Source organism: Cavia porcellus, unplaced genomic scaffold, assembly GCF_034190915.1.
Source record: "Cavia porcellus strain 051 isolate PalLab524CR breed Dunkin Hartley unplaced genomic scaffold, mCavPor4.1 scaffold_17, whole genome shotgun sequence".
Classification (NCBI taxonomy): domain Eukaryota; kingdom Metazoa; phylum Chordata; class Mammalia; order Rodentia; family Caviidae; genus Cavia; species Cavia porcellus.
In genome coordinates this window covers 68,025,812-68,031,811 of record NW_026947500.1, presented here as the reverse complement: position 1 = coordinate 68,031,811, position 6,000 = coordinate 68,025,812, and the positions used below count along the sequence as shown (strand labels likewise).

The following is a 6,000-nucleotide window of genomic DNA, read 5'->3' as shown; positions in this document are numbered from 1 at the left end:
CCTGGTGGGAGGAGGAGGAGGAAGAAGAAGGAAGTTTGACAAGAACATTTCCTTGGACTTACAGAAGGAGGTGGTCTATGTATTATCTTTTAGAGATGGGTCAGAACTGACTGAGAAGCATGAATTGAGCTTACAAAAGAGGTCTGTACTTAATCTTGTGAAATTTCGGGCAGTGGTGCTGGCTTGTGGCAGCTTGCTCTGAATAAGATTAAAGTAGTGGCTTTAACTAGAGTTCTACTGTTAAGGGCTTTAACCTTTTTGTTGCCAGTGGAATTCATCTATTAGCAAGTGGATTGGTAATAGGTGAATCCCACTCCTACCAAACAGTGGGATTCGGGATTATTTCAGTGATTCTCCTCCGATTTTTCCCACAGGTTTTTCAACCTGGTAGAAATAGCAGAGAGTGAGGTGGGAAGTGTTGGCAGCATTCAGAAGGGCTGTAACACAACTGACAATAGTGATACCAACACTATCCAGAGACCCAGAGAGTTCATTTTCGGGGCGAGACTCATACACTCTTTACTCGCCTTTTCAGGGGGCCAGAATAAGCGGTCTAGGAAACGAGTTGAAACAATTTTGGATGAAGCCTAGCGGGGTGGCACACAGACAGCTCTCATCCAGCACTCGGGAGGCAGGGGGCGGGGGGGCTGTCCAGGCCGGCCTGGGCTACACTGCAGGCTCAACGCCAGCCTGAACGACATACGGAGCTCAAAACACCAAAAAAAAAAAAAAAAAAAAAATTTTTTTGTTTTGTTTTGGATGAGCATTCCGCGGCGGGAGGCCCGGGGTCTGCCTGGCAATGCAAACCTGGCAGCAGGGCCGACCCCACCTCCACCCGGGCCGCACGCCTCGACTCCGACCCGCCCGGGCGCGCCACCTCACTTTGGCCTCTGCCCCCTTCTCGTCCGTCTGCCCGCTCCCCGCCCCGTGCCGGCGGCGGAACCCAGCCGCGCTCCCGCGGGAGGAAACCGGGCCGCCTGCCCGCAGCGCCCAGCGCGGCCGCCCGGCGCCCCGCACCCTCCGGCCGGAGCGGAAGTGACGTCACGGCCGGCGCGCTCTTCCGGCCCTGCCTGCCGCGGCCGGCCCGAGAGACTTGTTACCTTCCGCGCCGTGCGGGCCACTCCGGCTTTTGTGAGTTCCGCGGCCCGGGGCCTGCCTCGGGGCAGGGGGATGTGCAAGGGCGGGTTTGGCCCGGGGCGCCGAGGCGCCTCCGGGGAGCGGCCGGGCGCGCTGGGCCGGAGCCGCGGGGGCTGCGGGGGCTGCGGGCTCGGGCGCTGCAGAGGCCGCGGGCGGCGGTGCGGAGGAGCGGGGACGGGTGCGCGCGGCGGGGTGCGGGGCTGCGCCCGCTGTTGCAACACTCTAAGCCTGGATGGCCAGCGCCCAACAGGCTGAGGCAGGCAGGTGGCACATATGCGTCCACCCTGGGCGATCTAAGAGAGACCGTGTCGCAAATAAATGCACCCTCTTTGTTTTTAAAGAAAGGAATCTCTCACCTGAGTTTGGCTTTGTCTTGTTGGATCGTATTTTATTTTGACCATTTTAGATAAAGAGATTATCCTAGCCTTCGGGAGACCGAGGCAGGAGAATCGCTGCGAATTTGAGGCCAGCTTAGGCTACATAGTGAGCTCCAGGCCAGTCTGAACTGTATAGTGAGACCATGTCTCAAAAAACGAAAACAAGAAAATAAATAAAAATACTTCTCTGAATGTGTAGAATATGCATTTTTCTGTATGTGACTATAAACTTTTGTAGATCAGAGTCTCAAAGAAAACTATGACCTCTCAGCTTCTCTGTTTTCTCAATCAATACGTTTTTGTCGCGCTTAAAAACAAACCTCTGAAACAATGGAGGCCTTATTATTCTAGTATTATAATCATGGATTAACCCCTAACACTGATGTTAGGTTAATTGTACTTTTCCCCACATTTCTCTTCTGAAAAATTTTAATCATACTGGTATACCCATTATGGTAACTTCACTGATGTGTAAAGTGTGTGTTTGCTCTTTGCCATGTAAATACATGGTAGTGTGAATTGTTTGTTGACAAGTAAGTTGAAAATAAGTGGTAGACATGATACTTGTGCTTTAATGACTTAGTAATGTGTGTCCCAAAGATAAGGACATCTGACTCAAAGCAAAATGTTTCAATAAAGAAATTTTTTTTTTTTTGGTCTTTTTCCTTTTTATCTGTACCAGTGATCGAACTCACGACTGCTTGCAAGGCAGGCGCTTATGCCGCTGAGCTAAATCCCCAGCCCCAATAAAGAAAATGTTAAAAGTCTAAAGGTGTGCTGACACATATGTGTAATTCCAGGCCTGGAGAAACTGAAGCAAGGGGATCACTATGAGGCACAGTTTAACCTGTACCGCATAGTGAGACCCTGTTTTATAAAATCCAGAAACAAAGAGAGCTAGGGTAAGGGTATTAGGAGGGAGGAAAGAGAGAAAATTGAAAACAGTAACATCATTCAAGATCCATTTAAGGTTTCTAGATTGTACTTTTTTTTTGGTGGTACCCGGGAGACCTGGCACTTACCAGGCAGATGTTTACACTGCTGAGCTAAATCCCTGGCCTGATTGTATGTATTTTTGAGTCATAGTCTTGAATTACCCAACTCTGTATCTGTCTTGGGCAGCTGTGAACTCTTGTGGCCTTTTGTTAAATCTGTGTGACATTTCAACACCTACTCAGTAGACTTAGCATATTTGCAGAGTAGTTTGTGGATAATGTACACTTCCAACTGTATGTTATTAAGAAGGCACTCGTTGATATACCCTTCCATGAGTGATACTTCATAATTTTGATAGATATTCAAGGCATTAATAATGACAGCATTTTCTTTTTCTTTTCTTTTTGTAATGGTACTGGAGATAGAACCCAGGCTCCTGCACATGCTAGGCAAAGGCTCTGTTACTAAGCTATATCCCTACCCCTTAAAAAATGGTGAGACAGTCTCACTAAGTAGCCCACATTGGCCTTGAATTTGCTGTCCTACTTTCTCAGCGTCCTGAATAGCTGTGATTACAAGCCTACACCCCAGCATCAGGCTAGTACCTTATTTTTTTCTTTCACCTAAGAAAGTAACTTGTAGGTTGATACATCTGCAGGAGAACCATCTTGTCTCAGGCCACATTCTAATCAGTTTTTGAGGCATTCATGAGTAATGTGCAGTGAATAAATTTCCTTATATGTGTTTTTACGGTTGTGAAGGTACATTTTCAGAGAATTTTTATGGTGTGTGTTCTAGGTCAAAGTGTAGATATATGTTTAATGTTACTGTACATTAAATATTTTTCTTCTAGCCTTGTACAAATATGGCAGTTTCTGAATCAACATTTTAAAAAATTTGTTTACTGCTGGGATGGTAGCGCATGCTTGTAATCCCAGTCTTGAGTTCAAGGCCAGCCCAGGCTGCGTAGCAAGACTCTGACTCAAAAAATAAGTTAAAAAAAATTGTTTAGAAATTCTTAAAGAGAAAAAAAGAAAAAGATTTTAGTTTTAACTATAAGGCAGTTGTTTTGAAAAGGAAAATTGAGGGGCTGGGGGTTTAGCTCAGTGGCATAAGCACCTGCCTTGAAAGCAGGCAGTCGTGAGTTCGATCCCCGGTCCCGATAAAAAGGAAAAAGACAAAAAAAAAAAAAAAAAAAAAAAGGAAAGGAAATTTGTTCATTTCCATGGTGAATAACAATACTCAGAGAAATTTTCAGAAATACTGTTTTGGTGTATGTTATACTTGGGCAAATACTTTATGAGCATAACTCATTCAAACTGACTTTGAACTCACTATGTACTTAAGGCTGGCCTCAAATTTCTGGTGATTCTCCTGCCTCAGGCTCCCTGAGTGCTGGAATTACAGGTGTGGGCCCAAACTCTTTTTTTAAAGAGTTCATTGTTAATCTGTTGTTTCCTAATATTATAGTAAGTTTAGAGGCTTAAAACAACATAATCTCTTCTGTTTTTATTTTTAGTCCTGGGAATTGAACTCAGGACCTCATGCATGTTAAGCACACTTCCTGTGATAGAGCTACACTCCCAGTCCCAAAACACATGCTTTTTATGCCCTACTTTTTTTGACTAAAAAGTCCAAAACCATCTTGGGTTGGTGCTGTGCTCAGTTTCTCACCAAGATCCAGTCAAGGCATTGGTTGGGCTGCATTCTAATCTGGTTGTTCAGAGATGCTTCACTAAGGAAGATACCATCTCTCCACTTATTCGTGTACTTGGCAAAATGCATTTCCATACAGCTGTAGGACTTGTTTGTGCAGCTAGGTCACTGTCACAGCTAGAGAGTAGGTGCAGTTCCACTCACATGGCTGATTCATGAAGCCAGTAAAAGGACTGTCTATACCTTACGGAGGCCGCTTTAAAAAGATTTCTACCAACTTGGGTAAATAAACTCAGTGTTTGAGTGCTTGCCTAGTGTGCACAAGGCCCTGGGGCCCGTTCTGTGCCCCTGTCAGACCCTTACCCCACACAGAGAAAAATAAAAACTCTGTAATGATGCATACCTGCAATCACAGCACTCTGGGAAGCTGAGGAAGAGGATGACAACTTTGTGTGGGCAATTTCATGACTTAGCAAAACCCTGTTTCAAAATGGAAAACGCAAGAGTGTTAAGGGTGTAGCTCAGTGGAAAGACCCTGGTTTCAATTTTCAGGGTGGTGAAAAAAGTGAAAGAAAAAAAGAAAGAATAGAAGGAATTATCAGATGATGTAATATTAGTAAGAGTGTTCGCTCGAGGACCTCAAGACCTTCTTTGAATAAGTTATCAGTGATGCTCTTGAACAAAATATAATAAACTTGGCATATTAGGAATGAAAGCAACAGAAATGACAACTATCTAAATAAATATCCTGTGCATTGCATATGTGAGTTTTTTATAATATATGGTTGTTGAATTTAAAACATCTGAGTATTTCAGGTTATATAGATTTATTTATTTACTTACTTATTTTGGTACCAGGGATCAAACTCACGACTTCGTGCTTGCAAGGCAGGTGTTTATGCCACTGGGCTAAATCCCATCCTAGATATAATATATAAAACAACTACAACATAATAGAGGGATATGTGACCTGTATGGTGTGAAATTTCTGTATTTCAGTGCTTGAATGCTCAGTACTACCAAAAAACAAAATACAATTTAAAAATAAATAAGTAGTTGGGCATGGTGATACATGTCTGTCATCCTAGCACTTCAGAGGCTGAGGCAAGAGGATCTCCATGAGTTTGAGGCTAGCCTGGACTACATAGTGAGAACCTGTCTCAAAAGAAACAATTTTTTTAAAAATGGAGAAAGAACCTGACCAAGAGAAGCTGCTTGATAAATTCGGAAGCAACTGTTTTGAGACCTTATAAAATTCTACCTGTAGAATCACATTACATTTGTCGTATTATCTTATCTAGAAACAGACCAAAGGTCTTGCATACATTAGGGTGTCAACCACATGGATTTGCAGCTTCCTGCAAATCTGGACCTCAGCTGGTCTCTGGTCAGAAGTCCCATGTGATGGACCATTCAGGCCAGTGTGTGGGGCAGCTCAGTGTACGGGCTGCATGCCACAGCTGTACCTGCAGAGCTTGTGCGTCTGCCTCAGGAGAGCTGTGACAATATCCAGGGCACATGGAATCTGACGTGGTAGCTGGGGACATGGATCTAGTTTGGACTGGTGGGGTAAGTAGGCCTCAGGTGCTCGGTGTTCCCGTCAGGAAGCTTGTGAAGGACGTGCAGACAGAGCCCGCACTGTAGGATACAGCATCCGCCATGGAGAGAGTAGCCATCGGGTTGGCTGCAGAAGTTCTTTGAGTGTTCCGTGTCTGTGTTAGGGACAGCCAGGGGAGAACCCAGGGCAATGGTGGTGAACCTGTGGTGTGTGTCGTTAACTGTGTTTTCTTCTAAGAGAAAAGGTGCCACTATATGAGTTGTTTTTTCTAAACTAAAACTTCAGTAGTGGTTTAATTGTAGTGCTGGTTCTTTACAATAAATAAGTGGATTACGG

At 44.6% G+C, this 6,000-nt stretch overlaps 1 protein-coding gene across 1 annotated transcript in view; it reads left to right on the top strand.

Annotated features, from left to right (window-relative positions):
* The first annotated feature begins 595 nt into the window (after positions 1–595).
* The window catches only part of LOC100722480 (zinc finger protein 846-like), a 39,226-nt gene continuing 33,821 nt past the window's right edge, over positions 596–6,000 (top strand). Inside the window, exon 1 of the mRNA XM_063228612.1 lies at positions 596–1,131. The gene's annotated coding sequence lies outside the window, so the exon portion shown is untranslated. The remainder of the gene's footprint in view (positions 1,132–6,000) is intronic.